Source organism: Grus americana, chromosome 3, assembly GCF_028858705.1.
Source record: "Grus americana isolate bGruAme1 chromosome 3, bGruAme1.mat, whole genome shotgun sequence".
NCBI classification, from domain to species: Eukaryota; Metazoa; Chordata; class Aves; order Gruiformes; family Gruidae; genus Grus; species Grus americana.
Genome location: NC_072854.1, coordinates 103,264,570 through 103,289,280, shown reverse-complemented (window position 1 = coordinate 103,289,280; position 24,711 = coordinate 103,264,570). Strand labels below are relative to the sequence as shown.

The 24,711-nt window shown below is 39.7% G+C and overlaps 1 protein-coding gene across 20 annotated transcripts in view; it reads left to right on the top strand.

The window, feature by feature from the left end:
* Positions 1-24,711, top strand: part of ESRRG (estrogen related receptor gamma) — a 407,282-nt gene that overhangs the window by 75,797 nt on the left and 306,774 nt on the right. For 2 of the 20 annotated variants that reach the window (XM_054818993.1, XM_054818996.1), the window contains exon 2: positions 10,562-10,667. The exons of 17 other annotated variants lie outside the window; for them this stretch is intronic. The gene's annotated coding sequence lies outside the window, so the exon portion shown is untranslated. Of the gene's footprint in view, positions 1-3,975; positions 4,295-10,561; positions 10,668-24,711 lie in introns of those variants that run through there. One more of the 20 variants, XM_054819003.1, reaches the window with a different exon arrangement.

Here is a 24,711-nt window from a genome sequence, read left to right as displayed (position 1 = left end):
TCATGGCACCTCTTCCACCTAGCCTATTATCAAATGATGTGCAAAATGCTGGACTGATGAGTAACATGGAAGCGCTGCACTGTCAGGACAGAAAAGTTCAAATCCTAAGGACTAATTTGGAGGTTGTTGGTTCCTTTGCAGGTGTTTAGCAGGAAACATGAACAGAAAGATGCTGAGGTTGCTGTTTATGGCCGAGGCCACTTTCATACAGTCCACTGAGTGTATTTACAGTGCTCATGATACTGCTGTGGGGTTTGGTTTCCATTTCAGCGAGAAAGGGGTCTCCAGTGGTTATCTGAACACAATGAAAGAAGGAATTTTTTAATTTATTTTTTTTTAGACTCTCAGTATTTCTAATGCTAAGGATTTTAAGGATATGGGTTTCTAAAATTTTGTTTTATTTTAGAAAACATTCTTTTTACAGAGGCACATTAGAGAGGAAAGGTTAGGATTATTTAAGGGAGGGGAATTAATTGTGTCACTTCTATGGGCATTAGGCAAATTGCCTCACTTGGAGTTAAGAGGCAGCATGGGAGTATTTAAGTATAGGGTACCTACAATGCACTTTATGATAGTCTTAGCTTACGACCTTATATCATTTTATTTCTCTATTAAAGCAAGACATTCCACACTGAGACTGTGATTGTGCACGGTGCAGTAGTTAGCACCTCATGTCCTGAAGACTACGTGGCGTACTGTGATAAAACAGTGAAGGAAATGTTGAGTACTCGAGAAGTTTGTATGATAATCCAAGAAATAAAAGGTGATATCTGATATGTGGTAGGATGGATGATATGCAAATGAGATGGAAAATGTCTAACTCAGAATTATGCTTTTTACCATAAACTTATTTTAAACAGTACAGCAGATGCCACAGCAAAGAGAATAACTTGAAAAGTAATTATGGGCCACCCAGAAATACTAGACCAAGTCCAGACTCCAGAGGTAGTAAAGACCTTACAGGTCAGTCCAGTGATGGTGCTTATTGTTTATGTGCTACTTTGGCATTTCACAGAGGAGCGCTCAGATATCTCGGAACAGACTGTGCTGACTTGGAGCACCCTCCTGCCTTGGGGGGAAAGGAGAGTGACTGATGAAAGATATTGTTTCTGAGTTTTATTTTACGTGAAACACATTCTCGCAGGAGGAACAAGAGAATGCCTTTGGACACTGGCAATACTGAGTTGTTTTCTGAGCAAATTCTGACCCTGCTGCTGAGTGCTTGCTTTAGCCTGACACCATAGATATTGCTGCTTGGGGACTTAGGCAGAGGTAGTTTATGGCTCCTAGATCGGTTTTGGTGCACGTTACATGTTACATGGTCCAGTCCTTTGCAGAGAGATAACCTGGGCTTTGAGTAGAGATGCAGCTCTAAGGTTCTGTGGACTTTCAAGTTAGAAATTGAAAAACATACCAAGTTTAGACATTTTCAGGGTTGGGAGCAGCTGGCTTCTCAAGATTACTGTTTATAACAGATGAATAAATTCTTGTCCAACTTTCAGGTATATAGATGCTTCCTTTGCCTCCAGCCAAATCCTACGTTTTGTGGGACGGATATTTCAAGTACAGGTGCTTTTGAATGAGAACAAAGCTATCATCAGTATTGTATTGCAAACCAAGCATGGGCTCTTGAACAAACAGCTTTGTGGAGCCGGCTGTTTTTCACAGTAAAGATGTTGCGCGTTCGTCCAACGGCCAGGCCTTATATTGTCTCTACATGGAATAGTACATCAGCACTTTTTCCTCAGTAAGTTCTCCTTCACAAGAATTTAGAGCTTCACTTAAGTGATGTAACATGAAGCCCAAGATGACAAAGAGGTCCAGATCACCAGGGCTTTGCACATTTTAGGCTACTTAGTGCAGTGAGATTCACCAGTCTAAGATGCAGTTTTGGAAAGGTGTTACTGCCCCACTTCATCTAAATGGATGTTGAGTTGCCTGCTCAGTGATAAGCCTTTAACTGTCAAACTTACTAATAACCTGTGTGATCAAAGGTATGCAAGGAGAGGGAGGAGAGTGAAAAGCTGCAAAGTCCAAAGCAAGTAACAGCCAATATTTTACAACAAACAGGAGTGAACTGGGCGGTGTGTCCATGCACATTCATTAAATTGATAAAAGGCAAAGGCCAAGGAGCCTGGCAAAGCCCAGGTGGCATCAGGAGCCTCCAAAGGGAGAGCCAAGCTCCCGCAGGCCAAAGGCTGGCAATAGTCAGCCGAGCCAGAGCAGCCCAGCGGAGCCCACGGGCGTGTGCATCTGTCTCCATAGGGCAGCTAAGGCAGGGAGCTATAGAGGGTGTTTTTAAACCACTTGTGCATGCTTTTTCGTGTGTGATGTCTCACATTTATCTTTGGAGGAAGCTCAAAAGAGAACTGCCACCTTTTTTGGTGAATTCAGCCCCAAATGGGACTCTGTTTGAGGTGTTGGTAGGCAAAATGTAGTTTAGCACTATGAGGCAGAGCCTGGGAAACAGAATTTCTGCATCTAGTGTTTGGCTGCTAATGTATGTAATGGTTTACTTTGTGTAAGTTCGGCATTTTTATGATTTTCCATTGACTTTGAATTGAACATGTGTCATAGTGAGACACTGAGATCCTCTGCTGGGGAAATGCTCTTCCAATCTCTGGGCACTCCTCTGGATGAAGCAATGTTACCTACTACTTCTGCATTTAATATTTTCCCTGATGTTAAATAAATAAAAACACCAAAGGATTTCCCAAAAGGGTTGGAAAAGCAATTTTAGAAATGTTGTTTCCAGCAGAATCATTGGAAAAAGAGAGTATGAATTTCTATGGGAATTACGTTTCCATTCCTGAAGTCTTTTTATAAAGTTTATTTTTTCAGTAGAAATTCTTGCTGTCTATTCACATTTGGGTTTAGGATTCTCATAGCTATATGGGAGATGATACCCATGTTGAGAGTTATTTCATCTCCTCTGTTTCATTTCCCCGTCTGTAAAACAGAAATAACTGTACTAGCTCCTGGTATGCAGTGCTCTGAGTTCATTAATAAAAATACTGTTGAAAAGTTAGATACGGTAATACTTACCACCCAAAAGTCTCACTCTTAAACACTGAAATGATAGTTGTGTGTTTTGTTTTGTTTTGTTTTTTTCTTTTTCTTTTTGATCTGATTAATTCAGTGGAAATGGTGTAAATTGGGCATAATTACCACCGAAGGTAGTAAGTTTAGTTTTCACCCCTGGAACTACATTTAACCTGTTCGTTGAGAACTGGGTGATACTTTGTGCGCAATATCAAATCTTAAAGCATCAGGCAAACTTTTTAAATGGCTCCTGCCACTGTCTGTATGCCAGACATATTCCATTTGCTCTTAGAGCTGTAGTAACAGTGGAATGAATTTCCAACACATGGGATTCCAGGAGGAGCATCCCTTTCATGGCACAACTGATGCATAACAACCGGTGCCTGCAGTTTGGCACAACTGCGAGCCCAACCTTGGTCTTGTCCCTGGAGCCGCATGGATGGCTGTGCAGAGCAGGAGCTGGCAGCACAGGTACCGTGACCTGTGTCCACTTTGTGGCTGCTAAGTTAACACGCACGTGTTTTATGGGTGCAAATTGTAGCTGGAAGAACAACAGAGAAGGTCTCAGCACAGCTTGCAATGTGTGCAAATAAATAGCAAAAAAAAAAAGGAACACAGGTTAGCATAGCTGAAATGTCCCTATGTGTGATTAAAAATGTATACCTTCATTTGTTTTTCCTCATGCAGCCAGAGAGTAGTAAAAGAAATATACCTGCTCAGGCACCCGGAGTTTCTTCCAGGAAGGTCAGCTGCCAGAAATGAAATGGAAAAATAAATTAGGTAAGAGTGATGACTGAGAAAAGAAGTCAACTTTATAACAAAAAGCCAAGAGTGAGATCTCAACATAGGAAATCTTTTTGCAGCACAGGATTCAACGGACAGTAAGTTGTTATCGCAGCAGAGGACACCATCTGAATATGTCGATAGATTAAAAAAGGTTTCATTTTCTTCTTTCGACAGTAGCTGCTGTGTGGTTTTTGTTGTTATGACTTTTTACAGGCATTGTTTACACAAAAATCACATTATTATCCCACTACTGACGTAGTTGATGATGTAAATATGCCTGTTCAGGGCCTGTTCCTCAGAGAGACAGAGCACACAGGGCTCTCTGATCTCCTCGGGTTGGTCGGCAGCTCTTGATGCCAGGATTTTGGGACTGGCCGCCTTCGTGTCAAACTCTCTGAGCGCTGTCACGGGAAACGAGATTTGGTATTCGAGGAAAAAGGACCTCGTTTGAGAACTGCGGTGCAGGGTAAATCTCCCTTTTACTTAAGCAAAGCATTGCATACTGTCTCTTCTGAAAAGAAGTAGACTTCTCTGAGTGATTGTCAGGAGGCTGTCTGGCAGGATGCAGAATATAGAAACGAATTAACCCTATCTCTGCATTTAGCAGCATTATTAATACTTTCCCAGGCAGCACTTACAATGTACGTCTGTTTGTTTGTTTAAGTGGCACTAAACTATCTTCAAGATAGATCTCTTCCAAAGTCCATTCCAGACAGAGAAGAGGGATCATCTGAAAGAAGCCGGCGGCAGCAGGACGGGCTGAATGCACGCTCCCCGCAAACAATGAGTGCTGCTCCGAGTAAGACATCAGGGAAGGACTTTGCGCAGGAAAATAATGAAAGCACTGACAGGGTGAGACCACATTCAGAAAAGAGAAAGCTTATTTCCTTAAGAGGCGCAATTCCGCTTTATTAAAGGAGCATTGTAAGGAAACAAATAAGATTTAAAAAAATGACTTCTCGCAGAAGCAATAGAAAAGGAATTTCTCGTAGGAAAGGAATGCTAACTGAAGTCTTTTCATGATATAAAAACATTCCAGTGTTGTGCTTTCTGCCTGCGAGGAAGAGGGAAAGAAAGAAAGTGAAACTAACTGGGAACGGCTCAAACTAGCTTCACTGTATAGGCTAAGGAAAATGAGAGATTAAAAAAATAATTCAATTAGTTAATGGTGCATTAGATAACTTTCTAAGTGTTTACTTTAACATGGAAAATATTTGTTCTTGTGTGTCTGAATGCAGCCTTTCTTTATTTTCCTTTGGTTTTAATCTGCCTTACTTCTAATGGCAGTAGTTTGATCTCTTTTCAGCAGAGGAGACAGCCCACCAAGACCCCCGGTTTGTTACACATGTAGCTGCAGATTTTGGCAGGTCTAGGTGTAAAGCCAGTGGAGCAGAATGTATACTATAGCTCTGCATTTCATTTCTAACAGTTAATTATTTGCTGGTTCTGAGCAAAGATTCTGTATTCAGTCTTGTGCCAAACATGGTTAGCGTTAAACCCATACCATGCATTAAGCCTCTGGGCTAAGGGATGCAGATTTGCTACTTAAATGGTTTTTTTTCTCTGCCAACTGCTTTGTTCTGGCAATCTAATCTGTAGCTGTTGTCCAAGTGATCTGAGTAATCTTCTTCCTTCCAGTGGCTCTTAAGCGTCCGTGTTTTCACCAGGAAATGAGTAGTTCATTCCACCCCGTAGGTAGGTAGTTGTAAAGAGCATAGGGAACGGGATGTGAGCTGGGACAGTCTACTGGGGAACACTCAACAAGATAAATGGCATAGTTCTTATGCAAGAGGGAGAGGAAGAGTCCTGACCAGTGCTGAGTTCGGCCCACATGTTGTCTTCTGAGAGACAGGGGGTGGGAGAGAACGTGTTCAGCAGCACGTGGTGTGGAGGCACTGTCTCCAGCACGTCTCTGCATGCCAAACGTAGCTGCAGGGAAGCAGACTTCGCTAGCAGCCTCTCCCAGCGATGGCCATCCGCTACATCACTTGTTCATAACCATCGCAGTTTACCATGGGGTAGGTTTAGATTGAATGGCCCTGGTTTTCGATTTGTGTGGTCTTGACTCAGTTGACTGTAGGAGATGTACTTTTGATATGGAATGGCCAAAGCGGAGGTCTATGAGAGCCAACATGTAAAATGGTATAAATTGGATCGCATTTGGGTCTCTTGGGTTGTCTCAGTGCCCAGGTACGACTGAGGCCATAACACCCATTAGCAATGTGGGAAGATACGCGTGTAAGTCTCACTTTGGAGGAAAATACTTTCCTTGGTGTCCATGTGCCAGCTGCATCGACTCAGAACACTGTAAGGAGCTCCATTAAGTTCTATTGGGTCCATAATCGGCACATTAAGAAAAATTTACATGATAGATGGAGCTGTTAAAGTCTAATTGGGTAATCAAAAATTAGTTAATGTGCCAAAATATGTATTTAGCTGATAAACTCTAATGGTTCCAAAGGGTTCTAGTATTAATAGAAGGCATGCTTGCACATTAAGAAGTTGAGAGTAAGATATTGCTCTTCTAACACTCGTTTCAAATAAAGATCCCAAAGCACTTGACAGATATTAAATCACTTATTGATTTGATTTTTTCCAAAATATGTCCATCCAAGGCTCTGGGGGAATCTACGTTAACAATAATGACAAATTTGCACATAAATAATAAATTATAATTTCCCCCCACTTCCCAAGTCTATCAAGTGCAATAATCACTCCTGCCCTCAAACCCAGTTAAAATCTCTCTAGGCTGGGTCTTCTTTAATTGAACCATATTATGTCCCCGTGATATACTGTATCCACTTGAGTGATAAATAAGTTGAACCCCAGTGAAATGAACTGGTTTGAAAAGGGTTAGAGGTAAAGTCAGTGGCGGAGTCAGTAAAAGAACATGGATAGCATTGCTGGTTACTTCTCCTTTTCCCTGCAGAGCAACCTGCACAGCATTTCTGTATTCAGAGAGCCAGAAGGATGTTTTGGCATTCTGCAAATAGCTGCCTTACCTATTTGTTCAAATTTCATTCTTTTTTAAATAGAGGAAATGAATAAGAATTTTAAAATAACTCTTCTGCTTAATAGTTTCAAAATGTCCTAATGTATTATTAATAGCACGCCACTCCCACATTATAATAGCGTGTGGTTCTGTGTTTGTACAGCATCTAGTGTAATAGGGACCTCATCCAAGAGACTTTTGCAGGCTCTTCTACAGTTCAAACAGATAATGATAGCTTTATTTTAAGATGGAAAAAGGTTACTCTTGTTTTATGGAGGAAATGGAGGCAGAAAGGTGAAACCTGTCACAGAAGTAGAACTAGACTCCAGGCTCAGATGTTGCTTTGCTGCTCTGACTCCTGGACCGCAGCACAGAGGCATTCCTAAACTTGCCCCTGTTAAAAACAATTTATGCTTTGGTTCATATATAATGTGCCTTTATTTCTTTATGGGATTTATAACAATAACTCTTCTGAGTGTATTGGACCTACTGTGCTCTAAAAAAGCCTCTGGACATCTAGAAGTGCCGGACATATGGCCAAAGTTCCTTCTGTTCGACTTTGAGGAGGGAAAGAGAATATCTCCAAGAAAACTTAAACTTAGGGTAGCCTAATCCTGTATCCATACCGTGTAAATATTTAAAGACAGAATGCAACAGCCACATTGTTGAATTTCCTACTTTGGATGACTGTCACATTTTTAATGATAGTTGAATAGTTTTGTATTTTATTTATGTGGTGTCATTTGTTTGCTGGGGAATATGAATTGAACGCTTTCCTTGCCTCTGAATTTGAAAATGTATTTTCCCCGATATCATTAGTTGAAGGATGTTAGACAACTGCATGTTTTCTCTTCCACATAAATAAATAAATAAGCCAAGTGTCATGATTGTTTGCTGTCTAATATACATAGATCCAAATGTATACTGAAATGCTGTTTGAAACAGATGAGTCAGTGCGACATTTTCTGACATCTGTCTAGAAAGAGAGAAAAAAACCCCAAACCCTCATAGAGAGGGAGAAACCAGATACAGTCACTTGGCTTTTTGGGAAAGCGCTGGCCTGAGAAAGGAAGGGGGAAGGAAAAAAAAAAGGTGGGGAATAATGAATTCATCAAGCTGAAAATGCACAGGCCAATGGAGCGCTTAGATTTCAATAGAAGGCAAATGGAAAGAGAGCCCCCATTACTGCTGAGATACACCGACACGGCTCCACTAATCGCTCGGTCATGCTTGGTAGACAGTAAGTCATCACGGGCCATGACATGATGAGAACGGGTGCCAGGGTTTGTTGTAAGAAAAAAATTGTTTATTTAACATCCGCAACCAAGATCATCCCCCTCCTTTACTTTGCATCCCCGTGCCCAAATCCATCCCTCTCCGCAGGGGAAGAGCGCGCCAGGCAGCGCGGTCGGGCTCCTGCTGCAGAGCAGACCTGGGCAGCTGATAACAAGAAGGGAGTGGTTTTGGTAGGGTGTGACTGAGGCGGCGACAGACAGGACTGGCCCGTAGTGGCAATTAAGCATGTGCTGGTAATGAGAGATGGCGCTGTTGTGGTCTCGGTGGAACAAGCTGGTCCGATCAGGCGTGTTTGTGCACCAGGAGAGGGAGGGTGGGAGTACTTACTAGTTTTAGCACGGGTAGCACGAGCATGAAAATGAGCAGGGTGGTACTTCAAGACCAGAATTGAAGTAAATTGCTGGACGTTTGTCCTCTGCTTCAGCCATTGCCGTAGAATGTATTATGGGCCCCTTGAGCAGAGCTTTCTGTCCATTAACAACGCTGTCGCACCAGATGAGCAGCTAGGTTTATTGTAGAGGCACTAATAAAAATCCCATATTTAATATACATCAGGATTTACATTGGACAGGTCTTGAAATACTTGTCACCTTATGGGTGTACAGACTGAGATATCTAAGAGGCTCCTAGGGTATTTGGGTCATGAATTCATTTTTGTAAATAAAGGATTCAAACAGTATTTTTTCTGGATTTTGAATAGTTTGTCTCACCAAATTTGCCACCCTTTTAAACAAAATCTACGGTACTTACTAGCTTCAAAAGTAAGATATGCCCCCTCTCTTTAAAAAACAAAACAAATGAACTAAAATTTCGTAGGCTGTCTCTTGGAAAACTGATCATTTCTATTTGCGCAAAAGCAAAGATGCTGAATTGAGTGATGCCGGGCTGGGAAAATAACGGTCTCTGGGAACTTGCTATCATAATATTGAGGAAAGTCTCCACAGAACCCAGTCTTTCAAGGTAGGTAAGCTTCGTTACAGTTGTGCTCATTGATTAATGCAGTGGATGGGAGCTTGGAAGAGCAGGGCTCTATTCTTGGCTCCTGCCACAGACTTCCTATGTGCTGATGAACAAGTCTTTTAGACCAACGCTTTTGCTTTGTGAGAATGTCCTTGCATTTTAAATCTGTGGGGAATTAAATGGAATGGACATTTAGATTCACTTCCCCACCTCCTTCAGTAATAGATGAAATGGAAAGGATATAGGAACATGTTTAAAAGATCAAATCAATGCACTTATTTTGTAACCAGAAGCTAAAGGGAACAAGCTGTTGTATTTTTAAAAATACACATCTGTTTTGTTTTTTTTTCCCCAACCTTCCACTGACATAAATCAAAATCAGTCTTTGAAAGATTAATTGAGGAGTCCGTATCTCCCAAAAACGTAGCTGATGACTAAAAAAAAAGGCATAGTGTTGACTAATAAAACTGTCTAGCTATACAAACCTTTAAAATCAAGAAATTGCCTGTCCACATGTTTTTTCTGCCACATATCTTAATTAGCTCCACAAATAACACTGCCTACTTTCACTTTCCCATGTATTAATTAGTCCCATACTACTGCGAAGTGAGCATAGTGAGAAAATAACCATTCTTTGTTCCTTGTGTTATAATACAGGACATTACCTTCATTCTGACCTGAGGAGAAAGGAAGACTCTTTATGCTCTTTATGAGACCATGGCTATCTTGTAAGGCTCCTGAATTCATTTACAGATTTGCATTATTTCTGTATAAGAAAGAATGCACACACACACACACATTCACACAAAATTAGTAAATCTAGAATACTGAACTGTGATCTGCTCTAGGGTGTTCCTCTATGATTAAACTAATATTAGGGAAAGAAAGGGACTAGGAGACCAGAAACAAATTAAAAAAAAAAATCTCATGCACTTAAGACAGAGATAAAGAGCTGAGAATTTTTTGTTGTCTTCCTCTTTCCCTGGTGAAAAAAAGAAATAATAATAATAAAGAAACATTGAATTGAGCACAGCCTGCTCTTTAAGAAGAATACCCCAAATTCCTTGAGTTAAAAAGGAATCTGGATAGCTAGCAGATTCACCTACAAAATTACCATTGCTCCTCCAGTCCTTATTCAGATGCAATAAGTTCTTTTTCTGATAAGGCATGTGTGTGAGCTTGTTAACTGAACCCATAATTAACAGACTTCTAACATCTAGAGCCCCAAGTACCTTAAAATTATAATATCTCGAGAGCACTGACCTGTGAAAGCGGAGGTTTTCAAAGGGTATCGCTCATGCTTGTAAACCTTCCACGGTAACAAATGTAGTTTGGATATCTTCTAGTCAGGTGAAGACCATCTAAGCTAGAATCAAAATTTCCATTATTAGTGGCTTTAGTTTTATGCTTTGCAAACCATCTCCAGGCTGTGGGGATTGAGCTGAAACTGATGGACTTTCCTACTGCCTAAGTGTTTTCTACCAGCAGGAGACTGCAGGCCACCTTGTTGTGAGAGGCAGTCTGCATCCAGCACAAAGCAGTTCGGAGGGGCTGGAAGAGTAGGGATTTACGGCACGGCATCAAAGTGCAGGTAGGTAAGTGTGGCAATACCCACCCTCCAGAACAATGCGATCCTGCGTAGTCCTGAGTTTCCACAAGTCTAACATTATGATATCAGTTATTCAACATCTCTCCAGTGAATGAAAGTTCAGTCTGAGGATCTGTCTATTGTTTCATCCTGATGAGGAAAAAATGGAGTTGAGGCTAGGCATAGCTAATTTATCTTAATGTGGAGGAAGCCTGTATACCCATCTTCAAGTTTAGATCATGTTTCCCATCGTGATATCTGAGAGTCTTTCACTATCTATCATGAGAACTTTCAGTTCCTCACTTTAAAAGGATTAATTAGAGAATTCAGTATGCCAATTTTATCTGATTAAAAAAAGTATATACCCTCTTCCCCTGTAGTTTGTCAAGCTTATTCTATGTGTCACCGAAGTTGGGTAAAAAGATAGGTCGTTCAAAGAAGACTATGTAGTATAGTATGAAGGTTGTTCTTTCAGGTTCATAAAGTGATCTGATTTCATTTGGAGTTCCCAATTGATGTTTGTTTTTATTTAAAATGTCTGTAAGGGTAACTGTTCAGAATGTACTATCCAAGATAATAGCATTAACTGGCATGGCTGCAAAATCAATAATAGTAACAAAAATATACCTCTACTGATTAAGAGTGACATAAAATAAATTTGTTAACTAAAATGGATGTAGTCAACAGTTTAAACACGTGTCTTAAATACTGTAATGCTGTTCAAAGTTCTTATTTTAACTTTTAGATAATTTTTTTGAAAGAACCTTTGAAAATGTGTATTGCATTTCTGTCCTTATAAAAAGGCAAGCAAAACTAAGCTAGAAAGTATTTCACTTCCTCTAACAGAGCCCCCACCCACAAAAATAAACCTGATAACAAAACCATAGTGGACTTTGCCTAGACAAAGTAATTGAAAATGGTAATTCAGAGACCATAGACTAGCTTTGAAGGACAGGTCTTTGTCACCAGACTTCATGAGAAACAGCAGAGCAGAAATAAAAATAGATCATTGACAAAAAATACCCTTTTCCAGCTGGGTCATTTAAAGAACTGTCTTTTTTTTTTAATCATACATACAGCTGATTCCAAAACTACCCCAAAAAGGGGTCTAACTCCAAGGTCAAAACTCTGGAGGGTTTTATTGTTGTTTGCTTGCTTTGGATTATTTTGAGAGCAAGAGTGGTTACAGGGATGAAGAAGAGTGATTTGCAAAAATATAAAGCTTGGAATAGGGTCTTTGAGTCAGGTCTGCACGCGTACGTTCATCAAGCTGTGACCAGCACCAGGGCATGTGCGTCCCAGTCATGTAACTTCCAAACCCAAAAGGTTCCTACTGCAGCATTTTGAGGTCTTCTCTGCACTGACTCATGGGGTTTGGACTTGGCACAGAAATGCAGATGTGTGGGCCACATATGCATTAATTTACCAAAGCTGATTATTGGTGTCCTTCATATAGGAAACCTAAAGGCTTTTGGGAACTGAATGGGAACACTGGACACCCAACATAGCGTCATCGTAAAGAGACAGGTGAACAGTATGGCAAGTTAAATTTTGCCTGATTTTGAGGGGAAAATGAAGACACTTAGCCATTAATTTAGAGGTCTTCAAGCTGTCTGAAATTTGCTTTTTTGGAGACACTGCAGTTGAGGTCTGATTCTTAAATATCAGGAGGGTTTTGTGATTTATATATAGTGGAAAGTCATGGAAATGTTCTGGGTCTGTAGATTATTTTTGTTTTCCATTTAGCTGTGGGCATAGGACAGTTCAAAAGTACCTCTTCCCCATGTGGGTAGAGAGGGCGCTGAAGAAGTGATTTTCACCGTCCAAGGGCAGCAAGTTGACCGGAGGCTAGCAGTAAGGCTCCTAGGCTGCTGTGCAGGTACACGTCACACAATTTCCTTGTATCTCAGCATGTCAAAAAAAGGCTGAGCAGCAGAAGGATGAGCGGCATGCTCAGTGGCAGACCTGCGGCAGGGGTTCACTAGTCACCGCTTGAATGTAAGCGGAGAAAAGAAGGGGGCTGCGGGAGAGGATTCCCCAGGGATGTGCATGCTGCACGTGCTGACGTGCAGCTCCAAGCAAAGCACCGCGTGCACGCGCTGCAGCTCTGCGGAGCTTTGTCCCATCCCATGGAAGCCCAACAAGAGCTTGAGGTCTGAGCTAACTAGTTTAAAGTTATCTGCTGCAGCATAAACACTCTGGCATTCGCAGAAGCCTCACCCATTGAGACAGATCTTCAACTTCGATAAATAATTTTTGTTCGAGTGGAGGCCATCGGTTCATACCAGCTACTTATTTTTGCTGCCAGCTAAAATGAAAGTTTGGCAAAGCTTTGTTTGTGTCCACTTCGTGCAGTGGCATTTCACAAGAACGACACATCTGGGAGACTACTATAGATGCTTCAGACACTGGGTAAAATGTTTGTTCATCCTAGCTCTTTATTTTAATACGTAGCACAAGCTTGAAGCAGAGCTTGAAGCAGAGGTATAAAATAAAACTGGGTATTGACAAGAGACACAAAAATATGAAGATTCTAGTTCAGGACTATCAGAGATAATGATACCTAAACACCTTAACCTCAAACTCATTAGTCTCACATATCTCAATCAATATGGATTCTCTCAGAAATCAATTTTCAGCAGCAAATATGATTGTTAAATAATTCACAAGTTACAGGCCTTCGGGCAAGAAGAGGTTAGAGAAGCAGAAGGAAAGTGGTGATCTCAACCCAAGATGTGATTTCAATTAAAAGAGGAGAGCATCTGTAAAACATAGTTTTATGTTCAAGGTGTCAAACTGTTTAAAGAAAAGAGGATTATAAATGTAAATTACAGTCTTAAGCAGTATGGTATTTCAAACACATTCTTATTTTTCATACAGAAAGAATCCATTGAATTGATCAGCAAGGACTACACCATTTTAAAAATCCCAGCCAGTACTGCTGGCATCGTTTCTTTTGTTTATTCACTTTTGTTTTTTCCCTGTCTGTATTACACAGCTAATTTCTTATGAAGTCTTAGTGAAAGGCAGGAGTGGTACAAAACTTAGATTCTCTCAAAAATTTTTAATATTTTGGACTAAAGACATTAGAATTTATGCTTATTGTTAATTTTATTTTCTCATGTCTGCTTGGTTCCGTACCCGTGTTTTCATATTTGTTATTAGGTGAACGACAGTTCTTAGCAGAAACATTATTTTAGGGACAGAAAGGTGAAGCTGGGAGAAGATGTATGAGGTGGGATGGTACTAGCACTCCAGTACTTCCCTCAGGGCCTTATCATGCCTGCTGCAGCCCATGGAAAGATTTGTATTGATCTGCTGAATCTTGGATCTGGCTCTAATTGTGCTTGTGTAAATTTGGAATTACATCACTGAAGTTAATGGTATAATAACTATATTAGATTAATGCAAATATTCATATTCAGGCCCTGAATTCTTCAGCTTTGTAGTTTTGTTGCGATGTCCATAGATGCAAGTTGTAGTTTTAACACAATTTAAAAATCATAATTTAATTAAAAATATTTACTAACCTAATTATTTCTATACCAGACATCTCTTTGAAGTAATTATAATGATACATTTTAATCTGATGTTATCTGTATTCTGCCAGGGATTTTTCAATGGGCATAATTTGGATAAATATCAAGCACTCCAAATGCATTTGAATTCAACCCAGGTCAATAATGGTATTACTGTCTGAAGGCCCTCGATGGGTTTAGTCAGATGAGCTGGTGAGCTTATTCCCGTTTTGACAGCACTTAGATGCTCTGATGTCAGATGCCAGTATAACAATTCAAGCGGATGGAAGAATTGCAGTGAAAAGGTACCTTTAGCGAGGCACAACTGCGGCTTTGTGTAAAGACCTAACCACATTCCTAGTCTCTGAAGTGATCCGAGCTAAGGCTCATTGGTTTGGGGTTACCGTGCATATGGCAAAACTTGAGTCCCACCCATGTTTTTAGTTTCCTTCCGAAGCACCCCATCCTTCACGGCTGGCTGGCAGCCTTTCACCACCTGCACAAAGTTTCAGTTACATTGAAACTATTAAAAAAAAAAAAAAATCCCAACAAAAACCCCTCTCCCTCCAGATACTACAAACACCATATAAATTCACCATCTCTAAGATTGTTCAAAGCATGAAAGGAAAAAAAAAACCAAACCCCAAAACTTTTAAAAATGCTTCAGCTATCTCTAAAAATTACTTAAAATTTTTTCTCTGTTAGGAGCTGCATAAAAGAGTAAAGGAGCTCTGCTTTTCTCAGCTGTGGATAAGGAGTGAATTGTGATCAGAAGTGAAAGGCAGCACCTGGCTGCTGGTGAGAAGAGGGACAACATGAAGGAAGATCATGGAGATAGTTTTGTTGTGTAGTGATGGGAGAGAGCATTTGATCCCCTTTTCTGTCTCAGCTTACTGGGAAAACAGAATATTTGTATCCATGAATAGGGTCATGGTCTGAGCCCGCGTCCCAAGAAAGTAAAAGAAGGGTAAGGGAGCGCATTTCTGTTTACTGCTATGCGATTGCGGCTAACCGCGTTAAAAGTGATTTCAGTCAAAAATGGGCTAAAGTAAGTGGAATGGGTATAACATATGCTTATGTTACTCTTATTTTCTAAATCTGGTTTTGTGTTGAATGAACTTTGTTTTTAAAAATATATTTTGAAATATGATTAGTGGTGAGCGTCAGTGAAATTTATTGTACTATTAAAATCCTATTGGGTCTTTGTTTATGAAATGTATTTTCCTGTATTTGAGGTTTAGGGAGGCTTGATAATGAGGCTGTGAAGATTCATGGCCCCTTTTCTGCAGCTTAATTTAGGCTCTATATCAAATATGTAAAAGAACATTATATCTTCCTGCAGCCTGTGTGTGTGATACATTTTTGTATTATTTCCCTGCCAATGTTATTTCTTTTACAAATGCAGAGCTGGAAAATGGTGACAAACTGACAAGCTTAGCTTTCTGTTATTTTCTAGGCTAGAAAGAGTAAATGTGAAAGGTGCTGTAGTCATAAGTTTTATTAAGGTGAGACACGTGTCCGTGGCCACATGTTCACCAAAGATCGCATTATTCTTGATTTAAAGTACTAATGGACGGCCAGCAGTGAAACTTGTGAGGAGGTGTTTCAGAGCCCCACTGTCTCTGCTGCTGGCTGAAAACTTCCACCTTCCCATGTAGGACACCTGAAGATAAACATTCCCGTTGGTAAGCGGCATGGTGCCCCCAGCCATATGCCAGTGACCTGGCAATGAGCTTTAGCTTTAGAGGTGTAGCTGAGGGATACTCTCATCCTTAGCTGTAACAAACTTCAGAATATGGTGATTACAGTGGAAAGACATTATTTTGATTTTCACAGAGTTGGTCTGATCTCCTCCTCGATTCTGCTGGTGATCGGTGCTGCGATCCGTCAGCGCAGAGAGGAGCAGGTATGGTAGGGTCAGTCCTCAGGTGGTTTTGGTCTGTTGCTCCAACACAGCACATCTCTTCCAGGGACGCATTACAGTGTGTGACTTAGGGAAACACCATATATTGCTCTTTTTCATAATTTAGGAAGATCTTTAATTTCTGTTTTCCTTGTACCATGGATTATTTCCCTCTCGATGCTCAAATCCTCCCCAAGATCCAGGTTGACCGAAAGTGGTATGTAGGTGTCTCTGGGCACAATTGCTCTCAATTCTTCAAGTATCCTTTTTACTAACTCACTCAAATGGCTGTCTCCAACCATATGCAGGAGAGAGGTTTCTGTAAGATGTTCTCATTTGTTATAGGTGCATCCTTAGTTACAAGAGAAAGGCATTGCCTCTCGCGTATGTCGGTGTAATTGAAATTAGAACCCTGCCCCAGCAGTCTGTATGGAAATTGATAAAGATCAATTTTGTTACCTCACCGAAAACTGAAATATCACAAATTGATCTTCTCTTGCTTACGCTGATAAAAAACCTGAGTAATCCCACTGAAGGCTGGGGAATGACATATGTAAAACTCTTGTTCTCTGATCAAGCCCCAAAGTCTTTGGAAGTGAAAGCTTTCATTTGCCAGCATCTTTTGGATGGTAGGAGCGGTTAGGGAATGAAACCATCAGATCCATCTCTAAGATGTCTAGGAGCAGTACATCCCTGGTTTGAATTGTTCAGAGTAGTGTCTTTGAATCCTACCTCTGCTATGTTTGAGACATTGTTTAGTCAGAAAAAACAAATCTTTAGGGCCAGGCTTTCCTTTCAGATGTGTCCTGGGATGTCAAGAGAACAAAGCTCTGTTAATTGTTCCTCATTCAAAATGCGTAGCATGGTATTATAATACTCAAACAATATTCATTAGGCAAAACAATTGCAATAATTATCTTATAAAAAGTCAGGCAGGGTAATTTCTTTTAAAATGAGGATAATCTCCAGAGGAGATTCTGCTCCAGTTTTGTTTTTGTTTATTTTTGGCTGAATGGTTTTAAATAGAAATTACCGAGGTGTCAATGACCTCTGGGTTCAATTGAATTAAGACATTTAAATGAAGTTTAAGCAATATTGGTATTTGTTGGGAAGTAGAAAATTGTGTCTGTGAAACGCACTGCAAAAATGCCACCTACATAAATTTTGTTTTGAACCCATGGCTAAAAATCATATGGTAGAGGGGTTTTAAGCATTTCAGTATGGCCCTTGAAATTTGGAAAACCACATCTCATCCTTAACCATCCTCAGGATATTCTGGGTTTTGATGCTTTGAGACATGACTGGGTTTTTTTGTGTGTCTACGGGGACTCATATAGGGCTTGAAAAATAGCGATAGCATTACTTCTCTTGATTTTTCTTTTGCTTCTCAGCTCTCATGTTTTTCCCAAGTATTAGCAAGATCCTGGACCTGGGTGATATTATGCATGATCAGCACAGAAGAAGGACATGCCAGTAGCTAAGTATTTCAAATATCAAACAGTCATTTTTACTGGACACCATGATAATTATCCATCAAAACTTGGGAGTATTTCTAGCAAGTTAAGATTCTCCTCCTTTGGATTCAGTACTGTAGTTTCCAGAAGACACTAACAGTACTGTGAGATTAATTCAATGCTAGGATGCAGCTGCATTGATCTTTCTGATGTCATTGCCCTAAATTATTATAGGATACAACTTAAAAACAGGTCTAGAATACATATGAGCAAGGACATGATCCAGGAGTATTTATCCTCATTCTAATAATGAGTTAGTAGACCAAATCTTTGCTTTGAGAAATCCAGCTGTATTTCAGTTTTCATAAGGTTCTTACTTTTTTTTTTTTTTATTTTTAAATCTGAAGGGGGGCGGTTGTAGCAAGAAGATTGATCACTGACAGAGAAGAGAAGGCTAGAAGCTGATCCTATCCTCTCTTATTCAAATTCATGAATAATTTTCACTCGTACGAATTGCCCATTGAAGTCCATAGCACTTCTTATGTGAGACAGGATCACTCATGCAAATAAAGGTTTACGGGACGAGGATCTAGGATGTGTTATTACAGGATCATTTCCTGATACAGTCTTGGCTTTTTTACTTCTTACTCACTAATTTTATAGGTTCTATTCTTCTGCCAGAAGAGGTTGTTACATCATTAATAATGAAGCTTATTATTGCTTTTAATATTTGAATTATATCTGAAAAAGCTTGAAGGTGTATTCATTTCCTTGGGAGCATTAAAATTAAAAGATGCTAGAGTTTTTGAGTTATACTCTGTATAATTTTAAAATAATTTTGGCATTTTTTCCCCTCTGGCAACTGAAGCCTTTAACCTTATGGGACTCTGATTTACAGTGACACCACAGTCTTTTCAAAGGCAACATTATTATGTCACCAATACTGAAATGGTACCGTCAGAAATAAGCAGAAAGTAATTAAGGGGCAAAATTATTACAGCAGAGCAGACTTGACTCAGAGATGAAGAGCCATGTCCTGCTTGCTTTAGTCAAACAAATAGGCCCATTGCAGCTCTAGCATAAACCCAGAAAAAAGCTCACACGAAGTCACCACTCTAACTGAGATTAGAATCTAACCGAGGCAGAATTATGCATGTATATGTAGAGGGAGGAAGAGATTGTCCAAAATATTCATTTAATTTGAATATGTATAGGAAGTGAATGAAAGTGTTGGGCCAAATCCTGCTCTCATTTACATTAATGCAGCCCCACGAAGTCTGTTGAGGGTAGAATTTGATCTGACATTAGCACATACTAACTTTTACATTTGCCAGATTCTTATTTGCTCACAGCATGTGGCCGGCCAGAAATATAAATAAATCAAATCTGTTTCTAGGAAGAATCCAGCAGTCCTTTGAAACTTTCCTTCTTTGCATTACAAGAAAAGAAGGGGTAGGAAAAAGGGGAGAGGATGGAGGGTTACTTAAATGAGAGCAGGTGCGGTCGTGCAGAAGTAACTATTCAGCATATGTAAGTGCAGTTGGAAAATCATTGTCTTGCAGAGAATACTTGAAATTGGTCCCTAATGGCCTTGGTTTTTGTCATATGGTCTTGATTATCAGGCTAAAATTGCATTGCCGATGCCTTTAGTGTGAACGAGATGGATGAATAATTATTACGTGCGCTGAATACCTTTCTGCAAGGAGGAACCAGGACATCCCCTGGTCACCGCAGCTACCATTTCACCTTGCTGTCAAGAAAACTGCAAGTGGCCAATTCATCACTTCCTTATTGTTCTTAAAATATATGTTTATCATAATAAACGCTCGTACCTGCACTAAGGATGGGCAATGCAAAACCTCAGCATGGTGAGGAATAATTGCGAGACCCAGTGATTTCTGGGACCAAGGGGGTGCAAGCCCTAAGTGCCTTATCCTGTTTCTAAAGAGCTCGCTTTATCTTTGTATTCATGCAGATCTCTGTGACTACATTAAGGAGCAAAATGAGTTTCTAGTAAATAAAATAAGCACATACAAGATATCCCAAATTAGTTTTGGCCTCTGTTCAGAAATGAATTATTATCTTTTTCCTTTTTAGCAGTTAAAAAAGGGAAAAGGGCTCACACGCTGCCTTACTTCCCTCTGCCTACCTTTGTCTCCATTATCGGTTACAACTACAATAACAGTAGTAGCAGTAATGAGGTTAACAAAGATCTTATTGCTAGCACTAAGAATAAGTCTGTGGTATTGAAAAGATTACTCCACCCCCCCACCGGCCCCTCCACAGAAAGGGAAATGTGATGGTAAGGTTCGGAACCACTCTGAGATCCATGCCCATGACCACACTGCTCATTCATCACCTGAATATTTACATTAAATCACGGCTGGGTGTGACTGCTGCTTACTCTTTGTGCAATCCTTGGCAAAACTGGCAATTAGTTATGGGATCCACCAGTTCCTCAATGATGCAGGTTGAGCTTCCTCGTAGCCACAATAGAGCGCAACAGCCCGCGCTTCCTCTTGGTGTGTGATCGGAAGGATTGCGTGTGCGCAGGGTACGAGTGTTTCAGGACAAGTTTTCCAGTGTCTGCAGGTTTTTCTAATTAATTGCTTGATGCCATTTGCCATCAAAACCCTAATGAAGTGCCTAAAACCAGTTTTGATTAAATAATCAGACAATCACCCCAACTATTCAGGTCTACTGATTATCTCTTACCAGTCGTTTTGGCAGTGACTGCCTATTATGGGCCTAAAAAAAAAGTGTGTATAGCTTAAATTTGAAGAAAAGAAAGGAAAAGGTAATAAAAATCACATTTAAGAGAATGGGGTTTAACCATGTTTTAGTATCTTCTGTCAAATTCTCCAAATACTCTTCTTGCATGAGTAAATTAATCATTGCAAAACATTTCCCTTGAACTTACATATTCTTTTATACCTATTTTACAGATGGCTACGCTCAAGCACAGTGTATCTCTACACTCAAAACAAAACATGTAGCTAAATCAGGTTAAATATGATCTGGGTGATGACTGATCAAATTAACAACTGGAGTTAAACCTGAAGAGAGGCCTGAAATGAAGCACAAGCTGCTAGTCTCAATTCTCTATACCTAGGTCTATGCACCTAGGTAGGATTCAAATCGCCCCCATAGCGCCTCATTCCTTTCTGTTGATACTGATCTGCATTGGAGCAGCCTCTGGCTTTTTTGAAGTACCCTTTTAAAAGGCTTAATCTGTTCTAATAGTGGACATCAGTCTTAATCTGGGACGGTGATGGACTTTTTTGTGATTGGACTTTTTTGGATCTCACAAAGGTCCCCGACACCTTCTGTATCATGCAGTGTTGCAAAAGGTCAGGCATTTCGTACCTTGCTCCACTGCAATCACAGAGCTGCTGCAGGGTGTTGCCAAAGTTCACAGCTATGAGGGTGTAAAGAGTTACTGCCGATCCATGCGTGTTGCTTCCTGATGAACGGTCTTTGGTAAATTCACGCTGTGCCTCTTGGTAAAAATTAATGGAGTCATCTTGCTATGAATAAAATTCTAACCATAGACATCAGGGATATTATTATGTAAAAGGCCGCTATGGATATTAAGGGAAAAACAAAACACTAAACAAAAAAACCTAGAGGCTAAAATTTGGTAGTTTATCATGTCCTAGGGTTTTATTTTAACTTTGTTTTCTAATTGAAAAATCCAAATTGATTGAAACATTTGAGCCCTGATTTAGCTTTTAAAAAAAGAAGCAAAAGCTAAAAATGGCCCAGCGAAGCAACTGCAATGCTATCACAAGCCAGTGAGATCGATAAGCTAGAAAAAAAAAGGAAGAAAAGGTTTTGAGTGACAGTGTAAAAATGGGAAGCTTAAATACATCTATATCGTTGCATTTTGCTCCATTGTGTATTGCATAAAATACACGTTGGCAATGTGCTTCCATGCAATCTGGAAGGTGATTTATTAGTAACACTGAATTCGTGTTTATGTTCCAAATTGTAAACTACATTTATAGCAATATTTCTGTATTAAGGTATTAATGCCAGAAGTGCTACCTAAGCTTAACTTTACCAATATAACTCAAAATGTAGTTTATAGCGCTATAAATAGTAACATTGATATTGACACTTACAGCAGCATCTAACTCCCTGGAAAGCTGTTTCTGATGCTAAATGAAAATGCAGGGAGCTGACAGTGTATTTATACATACCAGGGAGTACAAATAATAATACTTCACAGTTCTCATTGTTGAAGTTCCCTTGTGCTAAAGAGTATTTAAATATTTAGTGGCATTGCCAAATATTCCAGCTTAAAAAACAATGTTTGCATGTATTATTAGATACATGTTGTTATTATTTATACTAATGCTAGCCTCATGCATAAAAATATTAAACAACAGGCATCATGCCTGTTACCTGTTGTTGGGGACTGATTGTTCATGATGGTCTTTGATTTTTGTTCCTTGCCTGTTTTTTCTGAGTCTTCTGGGTTTTCACTGGAAGTCTTCTCACATCTCCGGAACATCTGGGAGTTACAACTAGGACTGTTGACTTCCCCAAACGCTCCTTTAACTGAGGGCTCTGTGATAGGGAGCCACTCAATGGCTTCCTCTCTCCTCCTGCAATACACACGGCAAGCTGTTGTATGCGTAACTTTGTACTGTTTAAAGAAAGGACGAGCAAGGGGGATCATCAGTTCATCAATACCTGATTTTGACTATTCTGAAAGTAGTAACAAAGTTAATCCTGATTTTTCCATACTTTTAATTTAGAAGAACATCTGACAGGTTAGATCTTTTTGAAAGTTTGTGATTGACTGTTGCCTTGTTTTAGGCAGTAGCTCAAAGCACTCACCCAGGACATCAGAAACACAAATCCAATTCCCTTTTCTTTCTCAGGGGTCTTGAGCTTCATTCTCAAGAGAAGGCCTGTGCACTGCGCATCTGAAAAGGCAAATTTCTGAGGGTTGAGTATAACAATCTGTCCAATGTGCAACTTCTAAAAAAAATTATCTGCTGAACTGCAAAATGAATTATTCTCACAGCCTTTCATGCTGACGTTTTTACTTGCAGCTTGTGGCATAAAAGGTTTTATGTAATTTTTGGCTATATTACACATGCTGAGTATGACAAGGATGATGTTTTGTGGTTTCGAGTTCCAGGTTTTATTCTCAGCACTCCTAGAGAATCGCTGTTCAAGTATGGGCAAGTTTATTTCCTGCCTTATTTTCCTCATTTCTAAATTAAATATGATTGCTTCCTTTAATGATTCCTTATGTAAGCACTGTATATTTTGGATTACTGTGGGCCTCATGAGAGGTGCTCAAAAGTATAAACTGTTTTATCTAAGATGGATGTCTGCTATGTGTGTGTGATGTGAATGTGTGCATATGTGTATTATAGGTTTATCTAGGTTTATGATGCATGAATACTATGGTGAAGAGTACCAAATGAAATGCCCTTACTTGGATAATTACTATCATGCCACAGTATCCCCTTTTAAAAGGGTATTCTGTCCTCTTTAACTGAAGTTGAGGCTATTCACTTATGTGAGCCAAATTATAGCCTCATAGGCTCTTTAGTACTCCTGTCAAACTGACTTTATGATTTTCTCAAACAAGTTTTGGTTCTTAGCGTACTTATTCACTGGAGATGAGTGAGAATGGAAGGATCTGAATGTCCCATGTTGAGCTGAGAGGCATAGGCCCCTCTGAGATTAAGAAAGATGCGAGGATCCCCTCTCTGTAGACCTCCTTAAGTTCTTGCACTTGACTTTTAAGCTCTTCTGCCTCTGTTAGAACATGTTTATAGCTGGGGAACAACAGGGATGATTCAGAGGGGATGCTGCATGTGAGCAGCACAGTGAAGGTGAACACGAGTAACCCAGCACAAAGATCAGGAAATAACTGTGAAATCAGGGCTTGGGGGGTTTTTTGGGTTGGGGTTGTACCCAAATTCCAAAGGCGTCACTGAATCCTAGCCAGTTCACTATCTCATTCTTCTTTCTTTTGCCAAAACTTCTAAAACTTTTTGCCTTTTTTTTTCCTGTTTAAGAAGTTTTAAAGGAGTAGCAAATAACTGTCAGTTTTATCAAGCCCGATTCCTCACAATGCATCTATTAGGAGACTGGCAGCTGCCACTGTAAAGAGAGGTTAGAGCAGTCCAAGTGTGAATGACAGTGGAGAGGTCAGCTCTCATGAGTTTTCATAGTTTCTAGCTGTTGATATCTGGGATTCTAATTCAGTGCTTTATATTCAGAAATTAACTTTTCACTTTGGTCCACCAGAGCCCATGTTTGGTGTCTCTTGCCTAATGTAAGTTGTGGCCTTCTCAAGCTTTTCCCCGAGAAAGTGACTATAGGTTTGTAGATTTTTGCCTATTTTGGACACCAGTTAGTATACTTTATGCTTTGTTGGAACAGTATGTTAGAATAAATGGAAAGATAGCTTGTGGGTTTGTAGCTCTGTGTCTTTATCTGTCCAGGAAATAACAGATTAGTGTATTAAAACATGCTCTGAGAATGCACACTGGTTTTAGGGTATTGCACTTCTGCTTTACATTTAATTTAAAATACTTTTTAAAATCATTTCAGACTGTCTTAATGAAACATTCTAGAAAATACTCTCACAACAAGACCAAGATTTTTCAGAAAGGTTAGGAATATGCTTTTCAGACTATCTTGGGTTTATTTATTATTAATTTTTTTCTTTTTTATTCTTTGTTCTGTATTCCCTGGTTTAATTAGATGCTTTCTCCTCCTTTTCCCTCAGGATCCTTTACTTTCTTTCTGTAGCAATTTGTGATTTACTGGCTAATTTGAACTCTAGTTTTCTTTACAGTTAAAAAAAACCCCTGTATATTCAGATTTGTGACTGTGTGATTAGTGTATAGGAGATAAGGCAGGAACATAAAACTAAGAAAGCAAGAGAAAAAGACCGGTGTCAGTATATACGGCAACTGTGTCATAGCTCTGTTATTTATTCATCTGAATAACGGACAAATGGTAAAATTCCTATTGATTTCAGTGGGAGCAGAAGTTAACTCAAAATGAGCAGCTTTCCTACATGTCTGATATTCTGAGGATTCAGGTGTTAATTTGCGAAGAAAGATCAACACAGATGGGAAAAGTTATAGCTTGTGGAAGAATAGGTGGTTTGAAATGCAGATCCACACAGTAAGGGC